At 38.4% G+C, this 14,357-nt stretch overlaps 1 pseudogene across 1 annotated transcript in view; it reads left to right on the top strand.

Moving 5' to 3' along the window:
- Positions 1-1,042: 1,042 nt before the first annotated feature.
- LOC310726645 (Fc receptor-like protein 5) overlaps positions 1,043-14,357 on the top strand; it is a 43,222-nt pseudogene continuing 29,907 nt past the window's right edge. Inside the window, exons 1-9 of the transcript XR_014538359.1 lie at positions 1,043-1,064; positions 1,606-1,641; positions 1,739-1,984; positions 2,115-2,387; positions 2,567-2,839; positions 4,740-5,009; positions 5,112-5,429; positions 5,625-5,895; positions 6,074-6,318. The product of XR_014538359.1 is annotated as an Fc receptor-like protein 5 (transcript). The remainder of the gene's footprint in view (positions 1,065-1,605; positions 1,642-1,738; positions 1,985-2,114; positions 2,388-2,566; positions 2,840-4,739; positions 5,010-5,111; positions 5,430-5,624; positions 5,896-6,073; positions 6,319-14,357) is intronic.

The raw sequence follows: 14,357 nt of genomic DNA on the forward strand, positions 1-14,357 counted from the left end.
TGTGCATCTTTTCATTTATTAAAGAATTTCAGATCTCACTTATAAAAGAATATTGTTAAAAAAATAAAATGTCATTTAATTATTTCACAAAATATAAAACTGTCTTGATTTGTGAAAGATCTTATTCTTGTGAGAGGATGCATGGAAAAGTAATGTTCTGTAAATTGCCCTTTGCAATAGTTTCTAAAGACATGAATGTAGGGTTACATAAAAATATCACATCTACTAGCATTAGAAGGAAGTGTTTCTGTGTGGAAGAAGACAGGAAGTAATCACCTGATCAGTCAGTCATTCCTCAGTATCTCAGGATGGAGCTCCGTCCACTCCGTGTGATGATCTGTGAGTAAAATTAAGTGGTTGGGATAAAATGTGTTCAAATTAACTTTAATATCTTGTGTGATGAGAATAATATGTTACAGCATTGTCTGGATTTTAACATTATCACTACATTGTATAAGTGTAGATCCGCATCAGCTGTGTCACAGAAATACTTTTATTTTGGTTAATGTGGTTGATGCAGGTATACAGGTGGGTCTAACTGTATAGATGAGTGCATGAACTGCTTAGTTTGTTCTCAGTGACAGTGCTGCTAGTTATTAGACATGCTTTTTAAATGTGACTTTAATGTCTTTAGTGTCTCGGTCTAACAATATAGATGCTGCACCACTGTATCCAATTTTATGTTTTATTCAAAATGAAAAGTGTTTATGTATCTAATCAATACATTTTAGTACTTTAAATATATATAAAAAAGTGCAAATAAATTGTTAGATTTCACAGAAGTGTTCATCTTACACTCATAACTGATTTATAACAGACTTCTGTGTTTTGAGAGATGCAATTTGCAGCCTTTGCTGTTTTTACCACATTGCTTTTGACATGTTCAGAGGAGGGACATGGGGTATATCAGTAGAATAATGCTGAGAATGGAGCCACCAGGAAGGAGGAAAAGAGGAATGCCAAGAAGGAGGTTTATGGATGTGGTGAGGGAAGATATTCAGGTAGTTGGGTTGAAAGAGGCAGATATACAGGACAGGGGGGTATGGAGACGGATGATCGCTGTGGTAACCATTAATGGGAGAAGCCGAAGGAGAAGAAGCACAGTCCCAGCCTGGATCTTTTCAATATCCTGTACACTACATTTCCACGAGCTTCTGCCCCTCACTGGATCATGTCAAATGACTGTTTTGAAGCTGTATCATGTTTTCTGTAAACACAGAGCCAGTGCATAAGTTTCAACTTGCACCACATTCATTGTTTTGTGTTTATGTCTGTCACTGTCTATCACTTTGGTTATGGTTATCTTCTTTCTATTCCATGGTATTTTGTGTTTCATTTTTTGGGCTTTATGCTTACATGTTCTTACTTAAGAAAAAAAATAAATAAATAATAAACATTCTGTGCCTGCATCCATTGTCACCTTCTTTATATGAAAATACCTTTTTCTAAACACCAATGATTACTAAAAGAGGTAGATTTATGCATTACTTATAGCTGAAGTGAAAGTATAGATTTTTTTTTGCAGTATAAGGTATTGTTCTCTTTTTTGTTTTTTTAAAAGAAATAAATCATTGTAACATATTCTCTTTTTCCCTTCCGTTTTAGTGCTTATTTTACTGATCCAAGATGAACAAACACAAGGTGATATATATATATATATATGGTTGTGTTTGTAGGTTGTCCTGCAGAATATCAGATATTTACACTGACAGTGTGTTTTGCTTTGTAACTTTTCCAGCAGTTAAACCAGTTCTGTCTGTGCAGCCGAGTTCACCCCAAATATTCAGAGGAGAGAAAGTTACACTCACATGTACAATTGTAGGACCACTGAACTACTGGTACAGAGATGATGTTCACTTTCACACCTCTTTTTCTCATGTCTACACTATAAAAATTGATCAGAGTCACAAATACAGATGTTCTGGGCTCAATGGTAGAATAAAAAGGACACCATGGAGTGATGCAGTGACTCTCTCAGTGATAGGTACATGTCTGTTTATACACTCCTGTAACATGCACTGATATACAATAATTACAGATCACACTGATTCAATATCAGATGGACAGAGAAGGGTGTGTTTGACTGATGTGATGCTTTTGTTGTAACTATACAGAGAGACCAAAAGCTGTTGTGACTCTGAAGTCTGATGGACAGATATTCAGTGGAGAGAAAGTGACTTTCACATGTGAAATATAAGGACATACAGACACAGAGTGGACATACAACTGGTATAAAGGTGATGTCCAGATTCTGTCTTACAGTGAAAATGGGAAATATGCATTTACTGCTTTAGAGTCTGACAGCAGTAAATACAATTGCAGCGGTCAGAGAAAAAGCGACTCTCAGACCTCAAAGACCAGCAACGCTGTTACACTCACTGTGTCAGGTGTGTGTGTGTGTGTTACATCATTACATGCAATAAGTGTATATGCATACAATAAGTTATGGCAAAAGCTTTTATATGGTGTGACTAACAACAAGTATCTGCCTGTATTAGTGTAGTAGTGATTATTATTAACACTCTGGTAGCAACACATGAACTGTACGTTTAATCTCCGCCTACAGAAAAACCTAAACCTGAACTCACATCAGACCTTAAAGGAGCTGCACTGACAGGAAACTCAGTGACTCTTTACTGTACACTGAAGCTGCAGTCTGCTGGATGGAAGTTTTACTGGAGAAAAGACACACAGAGACATGAAACTGAGACTGAAACACACTCCTACACCATCAGATCAGTTAATGTCTCTGATGGAGGTCAGTACAGATGCAAAGCTGGAAGAGGAAACCCAGTCTACTACACACACTACAGTGATGCATTTTGGATAAACGTTACTGGTAAGTCACTGTTAATATTAAGACGGCCTCACACGTGTTTCTCTGAACACACATTCATATGGTGTCTGCACAATGTTTGTAGGAGACACACATGGAAAATTAAGTATTGAACACTGCCATTTTTCATTTTTCTCAGTAATTATATTTTATATAATCCACTCAAGCAAAGAAATTAAACCTTAAATGTTGCCATAAATTATGTGCAATAATGTGAAATGACAGGGAAAAAGTATTGAACAAATGTAGAAAGAACAAAAAGGGAGAAAGGCATGGAAAGACAAGGCACCAGCTGAAATGAATCAATAAAGCAATCCTGCCCCTTGTCAGTGCAAATTAATATCCACTGATTCAATCTCAACTGATGGCCTATATAAAAGACTGGACTACTGCAACTCTCTGCTGGCAGGTCTTCCCCTGAACTCTATTCATCCACTGCAAATGATCCAAAACGCAGCTGCACGGCTTCTGTTCAATCTGCCCAAGTTCTCCCACACCACCCCACTGCTGCGCTCCCTTCACTGGCTTCCAGTAGCTGCACGCATCAGATTCAAAACACTTTGTTTTTTGTCTGCACTGTTTGCACTAGGTTGCACTCGATGCACTTTATGTAGCTTGTGTTGTAGCTCTATGTTGTTTTGTTTGTTGTTGTTTAGTGTAGCACCAGGGTTCCAGAGGAACGTTGTCTCCTTTTTACTGTGAACTGTGTACCACTGTGTATAGTAGAAATGACAATAAAAGCCTCTTGACTTGACTTGACCTCATCACATCTCGCACTGCACCACGCTGTCTGAGATCCTCCAGCACTGCTTGACTGGTACCACCTTTTCTCAGAATGAGAGGTAAGTACACATGAAGGCTCTTCTCTGTTCTGGCACCGAGGTGGTGGAGTGAACTTCCCCTAGATGTCTGTACAGCTGAGTCCCTGACTATCTTCAAGCGACGACTGAAGACCTACCCCTTCCTGAAACACTTAAATTAGCACTTTCCAAGTTTGCTTTGTAGAATTCAAGAGTTAGATTTATATTAAGTGTGTAATCTTGCGTACCAGTGTGAATTTATTCATTGCTAGAGACTCAAAGCACTTGTACGTCGCTCTGGATAAGGGTGTCTGCTAAATGCCGTAAATGTAAATGCAATCTTTGCTGGGACAAAGGCCGGGGTCTGATCAACTATGGGTGGTCACCTGGGTGAGGGTTCTGATGTTGAAAGACCCAAAACACCCAATAAGCCCAGCATACATTACTTATAATGTGGCCCAGCACACAATATATATATATATATATATATATATATATATATATATATATATATATATATATATATATATATACACTATATTGACAAAAGTATTGGGTCACCTGACCTTTCCTGCTATATGTGGTTCTTTTCCAAACTGTGTTGAGCACCAGGTTGTGGCAATTGCACCAGACAGCCAGCTCTTTTACCTCTTGTCTGTAATCAGACTCGTCTCCATCCTGGATGAGGCCAATGACTTGAGCTTGACAGAGGGGTTTTAGAGGTGCATTCATTTGTGTACAGGAAAAAGCCAGTGAGATCTTCTACTGTCTTAGATGTCCTTAAATACCGGGTGGCGCGGGAAAACGGTAAGACCCGTCGAACCGGAAGTGCGCGCCGCGAAACCGGAAATGTGCGCCGCGAACCCAAAACCCTGTCAATGCAATGCTCAAAAATCACATACCATACTTATGGCAAGGCGACCCAATACTTATATATTTATACAATGTTTAATACATTTATATAAATATTACATGCTGCAATTAAAACGATTGCAGCTAGTTTATTGACTTATTTTATGATAATATTAAATATTGTATATGAGTAGCTATGTAATTTGTTGGTGTTAATACGACTACTTTTTTTTTTTTTTTTTTTTTTTTAGAGAATCTTAAGCCTGTGGTTATCATAAAGCCTGATAATCATGTGTTCAGAGGAGAGACTGTGACTTTCAGATGTGAAATACAGATAGGAGGAGACACTGAGTGGCAGTTCATCTGGTATAAGAATAATAACCCATTATACCAAAATACACAGGAGTTCAGCCTCAACACAGTTAGACATGAAGACAGCGGTAAATACATCTGTAGAGGATTGAGAAGCAGTGACACTCAGATATCAGAGATCAATGATGCTGTTGTACTGACTGTATCAGGTGTATGTGTGTGTGTGTGTGTGTGTGTGTGTGTGTTGTTTTACCATATTATTAGTTATATGTAACAATGTTTGCTTTTTTTCCCCATTTGTTGTCCATCAGAAACAGCGGAGGCAGTCGTGAGTGTGTCTCCACAGAGTTGGCTGACTGAAGGAGACTCAGTGACTCTAAACTGTGAGATTAAATCCTCCTCTACAGGCTGGACATTCAGCTGGTACACAGATGTTCTCTACAGAGACAGTCAGGGTTCCTACAGGTACAGACCAGAGCTTCTCTCAGACAGCAGCAGAGGATCTGGAGGCTCCTACACACTCAGTCCTGTTACTCTGAACCACACAGGAGTTTATATGTGCAGAGCAGTGAGAGGAGAACAAGACTTTTACTCCCAGTACAGCAAACAACAGCCACTGTGGATTACTGGTGAGAAATAAAACAGCAATATTGAGGTGGAGTGTGTGTGTGTGTGTGTGTGTGTGTGTGTGTGTGTGTGTGTGTGTGTGAGTGAGTGAGTGTTTGATGGATTTTCTCGATGCATTTTTCAATGCCATGATGCATACCCATATGTGCTACATTTTAACCTACGACATGAATTGTGAAATGAAATGTGTATTTCAGGTGAATCTCCTTCAGTGTCTCTGATCATCAATCCCAGCAGAACTCAACACTTTATTGCTGACTCTCTCTCACTGAGCTGTAAAAACCAGAGAGACTCTGCTGGATGGACAGTGAGAGGATACACACAAAATGAGACATGGTTTGATTGTTCGCCAGTTTCAGGATCTACATGTAACATCAGCTCCCTCTCTCCATCACACACTGGAGTTTACTGGTGTGAGTCTGAAACTGGAGAATGCAGTAATCCTGTCAACATCACAGTGCACAGAAAGTCTCTATGTAGTGTGACTAATTGTTTGCATGAAATCAGGTAGTGGTGTTCAGTGTTCGCTGCAGCTATAAATGATGGTTACATTTTTTCCCTGACTAAACATATTTTGTATTTCTTTTTTTTACGCTTTCTGAAATCATTCTTGTTAAACATTTTATTTTCTTATTCCTACAGATAGTGATGTGATCCTGGACAGTCCTGTGCATCCTGTAACTGAGGGACTTCCTCTGACTTTACACTGTTTATATCACAATACACAGATCTCAGACTCTGGTATTGATTTCTATAAAGATAATTCAGTTATCCAGAATCAGACTACAGGAGAGATGACCATCAGTAGTGTCTCAAAGTTAGATGAAGGTTTCTACCACTGTAAACACCCAGAGAGAGGAGAGTCACCGAAAAGCTGGATATCAGTCAGATGTGAGAAATTATTTAATTTATTGAGTAAAGAATTGAACCTAATAATACACTACTGTAAGGTGCCCCAAAGCCACTTATTTCACAAATTCTAAATCTAAATTTATACAAGCACATTAATATAAACCTGTGATATTAGTTCTTTTAAGAGTTCCATATTTCTGTGGTATAAAATTAAAAATCTTCAACTACAGTTGCATGTACAATTTGTGTTCATGCAAATCTTGTATTTATTACAGATTTACACAATTACAAAAAATTATAATTATTATTTCTCATAATTACTCAGCATCAGATCGCTCACATGCAAAAGCTCCAGGGTCAGTGTTGAGACTGATCAGCAGTCTAGTGACCGTCTCTGTGTATCTGCTGCTGACTGTCATTGTGGCAGTATAATGTTACAGAGCTCAAGGTAAAAACATTTTCATTTATTTATTTATTTATTTTACTTTTTTTTTACAATGAACATACTGTTATGCCATAACAAGAGAAAAAAACATTTTCACTTTATCAGAAATATTTGACTCAATACTGCAATTTTATCTGAACATTTCCAGAATATATATTTTAGAGTTAGAGTTACTGTAGTAAATATTTGTTTAATTTTTTGTTCATTATAAACACAGCTTTATTTGAAACACATTTATATTGTAATAACCAATGAGATTTCTCAACATTTAATCATAAGTACCTGTAATAACTTGAAATGTAAAAACTGTAATATCCTTAATGATTTAATTCTCTTTATTTTTGACAGTTCGAACTGACGAAGGCAACATCCACAGCTAAATAAATTTAAAGAAACTTCATCTATATAAAACAGGATGTTTCTGCTGTACTATATAATGCTGTATATACTTTTTGTGGTTGGAGAAATAATATTGTTTAGTTACTATATTACGTATTTTCTAAAAAAATCTTGTTTTTCTGAAAATGTTAATGGACCTCCTCATGTGTAACAGTGGGAATAATGCACTTTGTGAACTCAGTATTAAGGCTTACTTTACAAATGCCAGACTCCATGCATTTAATATATTTATTAAATTATACAGTGCAAACGTCTTAGGCACTTGTGAAAACTGCTGTAAAATATGATTTCACAAATAGAAGTTTAAAAGTTTTTTTAATGCAATTAACAATAGAGAAACAGTACTAAAGAGAAATCCAAATCAAATGATTATTTAGTGCGGCCACCATTTGCCTGCAAAACAGCATCAATTCTTCCAGGTAAACTTACACACAGTTTTTGAAGGAACTCAGCAGATTGGTTTGTTTCAATCCAATTAGAGAACTACCACATGCTGGCACAAATCCTTCTGTCTTTTCATATAATCCCAGACAGATTTAATGATGTTGAGATCAGGGCCCTGTTGAGGCCAAAACTATTTCTTTCAGGACTCCTTTTTTTATCTTCACTAAAAATAGTTTGTAATGACATTGGCTGTATTGGAGGAGTGACATCGGGGGAGTTCATTAATAAAGACACTCTCCAGGACTTTGGCAAACAACTAATAATTTGTTTCAGACAAATGTTTTAGATTTTGATTTCTCAGTCCAGAGCACCTGCTAACATTTTTCAGCACTACAGTGCCTATGTTTTTGTGCATAGTTGAGTAGCTTAGCCTTGTTGTCGGACGTACAGTATGGCTTTTTGAACACAATCATTTAATGAAGACATCTTCTGGCCAAACCTGTCCAGACAGTACATGGTTGTACTTGTTTCCCACTGGTTTCCATCAGTTCTTTGCTAATGGCATCGTATGTAAGTAGGCAGTATGTGTTATCTACTGCATTAAGTTTCTTTGGCCAATCACTGCATCTAAGGTCCTCAACATCTGTTTATTTGTGCTTTATCAAAATAGTCTGAACAGCACATCTTTAAATCTTTTGTCTGCTTTGAAATCTGGTGCAATATGTCTTGTTGCTGTGCTCAGTCTTGCCATGGTGTATGATCTGTGACATGAATGTTATTCACAACCTCACCCTAGTAGTGGAGTTTGGTTGTTCCCGTTTTAAGCCTCCTACACAGCTGTTTCTATTTCAGTTAATGATATTTAAATCTACATATGTGTAATGTAGACTCATAAGCAGGTGCAGTAGAATCATAAAGACAGTCTGAAATATAAATGATGAACAGGTAGTTCAGTCCATGAGGCAAACAAATTCAATGAATGGGATAACCAGGAATACAGAGTTAAAGGAAACCGAATAAAGGTGGATACACAATAAATCACTGAACAGCAAAGACAAAACAATGGCTTGGAATGCAATGGAGAATTAAAATACTTCGCACAGATATTAGCATTACAATGATTTAAGAATACTATAAACATGAAGTGTCCTTTGAACCTTATGTACTCAAGGACCAATACAGGATCCCTCACCTTTTATGTTTGAAAGCAGCTCTTACAATATTTTTCACATCTGCCTAAAACTTGCACTGTACTAAACATAAATACATTTTTGTGCTTATTTACTTATTTTTGGCTTTTAAACCAGCTTAGTATTTAATAATGGAAAATCCATTTTCTTGTTCTACGCAAGGGGAGGTGGCAGTTCATTAGTTCAGCATTGGATGGTGGATTGCCTTAAGTTTAAATACCAGTGCCACCATGCTACCACTGCTGGGCCCCTGAGCAAGGCCCTTAACCCTCAATTACTCATGTGTATAGTGCTCTGGATAATGGACTCTGCTTAATTTCTTTAATTGGAATTTTATTATTAAATACTTTCACTGTTTGTGTGTGTGTGTGTGTGTGTTTGTGTGTGTGTGTGTGTGTGTGTGTGTGTGTGTAGTGCAGCTTCTTGATGCCTGCACTACATCAAGCCATGAATGTGTCCACAACTGAAACTGCAATGTGGACAATTTATTGTGTATAGAATCTAAAATCAACCATCAACGTGTGTGTGTTTATTTAAAAAAATAAATTCCCATGTGGGATGCTATGAGGAAAGATAATGTAAAAATGAAAACCTGCACTGTATGTATAAAAAAAATTATAATAAAATGTGTGAAAACAATAGACCAGTCATGATTAGTGATGCTTCTGTAATCTGTAATTTAATAAATATTTTAAAAACATAGTTTAATGTTAGTGTAGTTGAATAAAAGTGTAAATATTAACTATAGTAATGTAGATAGTTGTTCATCTAGTGTAGAGTCTAAAATCCACCATCTTCAGGATTTGTGTATTGTTTTAGTTGTTGACTGTCTGAGGATTCAAAACACCAGGGGCTATTATTCCTGTAATAAATATGAGAAAATGTTTTTAAGGAGCATTATGCTGTATTCTTCTGAGCATAAACTACATTTTGGTAAATGGCAATCCTTTTATTCTGATTGACTCTGGAATGTCCACAAGATTTCCATCAATCATGTGTCCACACTAAAATGCTTCATCAGGCTGCTGCAGACTCTGTGTACCCGGCCGCATGTCTTTAGGTGGGGAAAGCTGGTATTCCTTTATTTGTCATTGATGATGGTCACTTGCGATCCAGTGTCCTGCACAGGCACACCTTCAAAGGAGTAGTCAACCATACATCTTGGGCCATAGAGTTTATTAAATTTTTGCTGTAACGAATGTGGCTGGTGTAGATGGTAGCTCTAGCATGCTCAGGTTCAAGTCTATTTCTATAGTACTTTTCAAAGTGGACATTGTCTCACAGCTTTACAAAATGTAAGAATTATAGTGTAGGAAATATAAGTGTAGTACATTTTTTGAATATGCTCTTCTAAAATATTTACCACCTTCTTCACACAGGTGCAGCAGCTTCTCTTTAAACTCAATGGCTCTGAATAGGAAGATTTGTAAAACTGTCCTCCTTGAAATCTCAATTTAACACTAAACCCATAACTGATAATAATCTGGATGAAATAACTAACAACATAAACCTTATCCTCACTAGCACATTAGACACCGTTGCCCCCATCCGGTTAAAAAAGGTTAGAGAACAAGCACCTGCACCTTGGTATAATATTCATATGCATGCCCTCAAGAGAACAACACATAATCTGGAGAGAAAATGGAGGAAAACTAAATTGGAGGTACAGTGAGGAAAAGAAGTATTTGAACACCCTGCTATTTTGCAAGTTCTCCCACTTAGAAATCAAGGAGGGGTCTGAAATTGTCATCGTAGGTGCATGTCCACTGTGAGAGACATAATCTAAAAAAAAAAATCCAGAAATTAAAATATATGATTTTTAAACTATTTATTTGTATGATACAGCTGCAAATAAGTATTTGAACACCTGAGAAAGTCAATGTTAATATTTGGTACAGGAGCCTTTGTTTGCAATTACAGAGGTCAAATGTTTCCTGTAGTTTTTCACCAGGTTTGCACACACTGCAGGAGGGATTTTGGCCCACTCCTCCACACAGATCTTCTCTAGATCAGTCAGGTTTCTGGCCTGTCGCTGAGAAACACGGAGTTTGAGCTCCCTCCAAAGATTCTCTATTGGGTTTAGGTCTGGAGACTGGCTAGGCCACGCCAGAACCTTGATATGCTTCTTACAGAGCCACTCCTCGGTTATCCTGGCTGTGTGCTTCGGGTCATTGTCATGTTGGAAAACCCAGCCTCGACCCATCTTCAATGCTCTAACTGAGGGAAGGAGGTTGTTCCCCAAAATCTCGCAATACATGGCCCCGGTCATCCTCTCCTTAATACAGTGAAGTCGCCCTGTCCCATGCGCAGAAACCCCCCCCCAAAGCATGATGCTACCACCCCCATGCTTCACACTAGGGATGGTGTTCTTGGGATGGTACTCATCATTCTTCTTCCTCCAAACACGTTTAGTGGAATTATGACCCAAAAGTTCTATTTTGGTCTCATCTGACCACATAACTTTCTCCCATGACTCCTCTGGATCATCCAAATGGTCATTGGCAAACTTAAGACGTGCCTGGACATGTGCTGGTTTAAGCAGGGGAACCTTCCGTGCCATGAATGATTTTAAACCATGACGTCTTAGTGTATTACCAACAGTAACCTTGGAAACGGTGGTCCCAGCTCTTTTCAGGTCATTGACCAGCTCCTCCCGTGTAGTTCTGGGCTGATTTCTCACCTTCCTTAGGATCATTGAGACCCCACGAGGTGAGATCTTGCATGGAGCCCCAGTCCGAGGGAGATTGGCAGTCATGTTTAGGTTCTTCCATTTTCTAATGATTGCTCCAACAGTGGACCTTTTTTCACCAAGCTGCTTGGCAATTTCCCCGTAGCCCTTTCCAGCCTTGTGGAGGTGTACAATTTTGTCTCTAGTGTCTTTGGACAGCTCTTTGGTCTTGGCCATGTTAGTAGTTGGATTCTTACTGATTGTATGGGGTGGACAGGTGTCTTTATGCAGCTAACGACCTCAAACAGGTGCATCTAATTTAGGATAATAAATGTAGTGGAGGTGGACATTTTAGTCAAGTCAAGTCAAGTTTATTTGTATAGCGCTTTTCACAACAGACATTGTCTCAAAGCAGCTTTACAGAAAACAACAGTGAAGGTGAATGGTGTGCGTTTGTCCCTGATGAGCAGCCGTGGCGACAGTGGCAAGGAAAAACTCCCTTAGATGATATGAGGAAGAAACCTTGAGAGGAACCAGACTCAAAGGGGAACCCATCCTCATATGGGTGACATCAAAAGTTTGGTCATAAATCTTTCAACAATACAGAACAATTTGTGATCATCATAGATCCAGCATCAGCTTCTCCATGCCAGGGCCTTTAAACACTCGGCATCTACTTCTCCATGATCATCCATCGGTCCATAATCTTCACGAGGTGGGACGTGACTGGAGCTGGCCAAACCTCAGGAAGCCTCGGGATGGGGAGAGAAAGAGAAGCAGTGGAGAGGAATTAGCGTAGCTGCTGTTCATGATATTAACAGCACAAGTTGATAATGTGCATGTGATCAGATGTTCTGGAGCACAAGGTTGTGATGTGATGTGTGTGATGTGTGTTATGTGTAGGCTTTGCTAAAAAGATATGTTTTTAATCTGCACTTAAACTGGGAGAGTGTATCTGAACCCCGAACACTGTCAGGAAGACTATTCCAGAGTTTAGGAGCTAAATGTGAAAATGCTCTACCGCCTTTAGTGGACTTTGCTATTCTAGGAACTACTAGAAGCCCAGAGTTTTGAGATCTCAGGGAGCGTGACGGATTATAGCGTGTTAAGAGACTGGATAGATACATGGGAGCCAAACCATTTAGTGCTTTATAAGTGAGTAGCAGTAGTTTGTAGTCTATTCGAAACTTAATAGGAAGCCAATGTAGGGACGATAAGATTGGGGTTATATGATCGTATTTTCTTGACCTAGTAAGAACTCTTGCTGCGGCATTCTGAACTAACTGAAGCTTGTTTATTAATGATGCAGGACATCCACCTAGTAATGCATTACAGTAGTCTATTCTAGAGGTCATAAACGCATGGACGAGCTTCTCTGCATCAGATATAGATAACATATTTCTTAGCTTAGAAATATTTCTAAGGTGAAAGAAGGCTGTTTTTGTTACTTGATTGATGTGATTTTTAAAAGATAAGTTGCTGTCTAAAATAACTCCCAGGTCTTTTACCGTTGAACTAGTAGTTACAGAACAACCGTCTAAATGCAGGCTGAGATGCTGGAGCTTCTGTGTACTATTTTTTGGGCCGATGAGCAAAATCTCCGTTTTATCAGGATTTAATAGCAGAAAGTTATGGGTCATCCAATCTCTTATTTCTTCAACACACTCAGTTATGCGAGCTAATTGAGCTGTATCGCCTGGTTTGGATGAAATATATAGCTGGGTATCATCAGCATAACAATGGAAGCTAATTCCATGCCTTCTAATAATATTTCCTAATGGAAGCATGTATATTGTAAAAAGCAGGGGTCCCAGAACTGACCCTTGTGGCACGCCATAATTTACTAGCATTATCCTGGATAGCTCTCCATTTAAATCTACGAAATGGTAACGATTGGACAGGTAGGATTTAAACCAGCTTAATGCCTGTCCCTGAATACCGATGTAATTCTGTAAGCGATCGAGGAGAAGATCATGATCTATAGTGTCGAACGCAGCACTAAGATCTAGTAAAACTAATAGGGAGATGTAGCCTTGGTCTGAAGCTAAAAACAGGTCGTTAGTGATTTTAACTAGAGCAGTTTCTGTGCTATGATGGGGCCTAAAACCTGACTGAAACTCTTCAAAGATATTGTTCTCCTGCAAGTGGTTACATAGCTGGGCAGCGACAATCTTTTCTAAAATCTTAGACATAAATGGGAGATTTGAAATTGGTCTGTAATTCGATAGCGTGTTTGGATCCAGATTAGGTTTTTTAATGAGGGGCTTAATAACTGCTAACTTGAGGGATTTAGGGACATGACCTAACGATAGTGAGGAGTTAATAATATTTAAAAGAGGCTCACCAGCTGTATATAACACTTCCTTCAGTAGTTTAGTGGGAATTGGATCTAACTGACATGTTGTTGATTTAGCTTTCATAATAGCATCATACAGCTCTTCCTGTCCTATACATGTAAAACAGTGTAGTTGTGGGGTTGTAAGTACGATTGTGTCGGGAGATGCTGTCAGAGGTTGAACTGCCACAATTGTTTTTCGAATGTTATCTATTTTTTCAGTGAAGAAATTCATAAAGTCTTCACTACTAAACTGTGATGGAACACATTTTTCAGATCCCTGATTTGTTGTTAATTTAGCGACTGTACTGAAAAGGAACCTGGGATTGTTTTTGTTATTTTCTATGAGTTTGCTCAGGTGTTTAGCTCTAGCAGCTTTTAGCGCCTGTCTGTAGCTAAGCATACTGTCTTTATACGCAATTCTAAATACCTCCAATTTAGTTTTCCTCCATTTTCTCTCCAGATTACGTGTTGTTCTCTTTAGGGCATGCGTATGACTATTATACCAAGGTGCAGGTGCTTGTTCTCGAACCTTTTTTAACCGGATGGGGTCAACAGTGTCTAAAGTGCTAGTGAGGATAAGGTCTATGTTGTTCGCCATCTCATCAAGATGATCAGCATTTATGGGTTTAATGTGAAACTGAGATAAATCAGGCA

This window comes from Silurus aristotelis, assembly GCF_946808225.1.
Source record: "Silurus aristotelis genome assembly, chromosome: 5".
NCBI lineage: Eukaryota > Metazoa > Chordata > Actinopteri > Siluriformes > Siluridae > Silurus > Silurus aristotelis.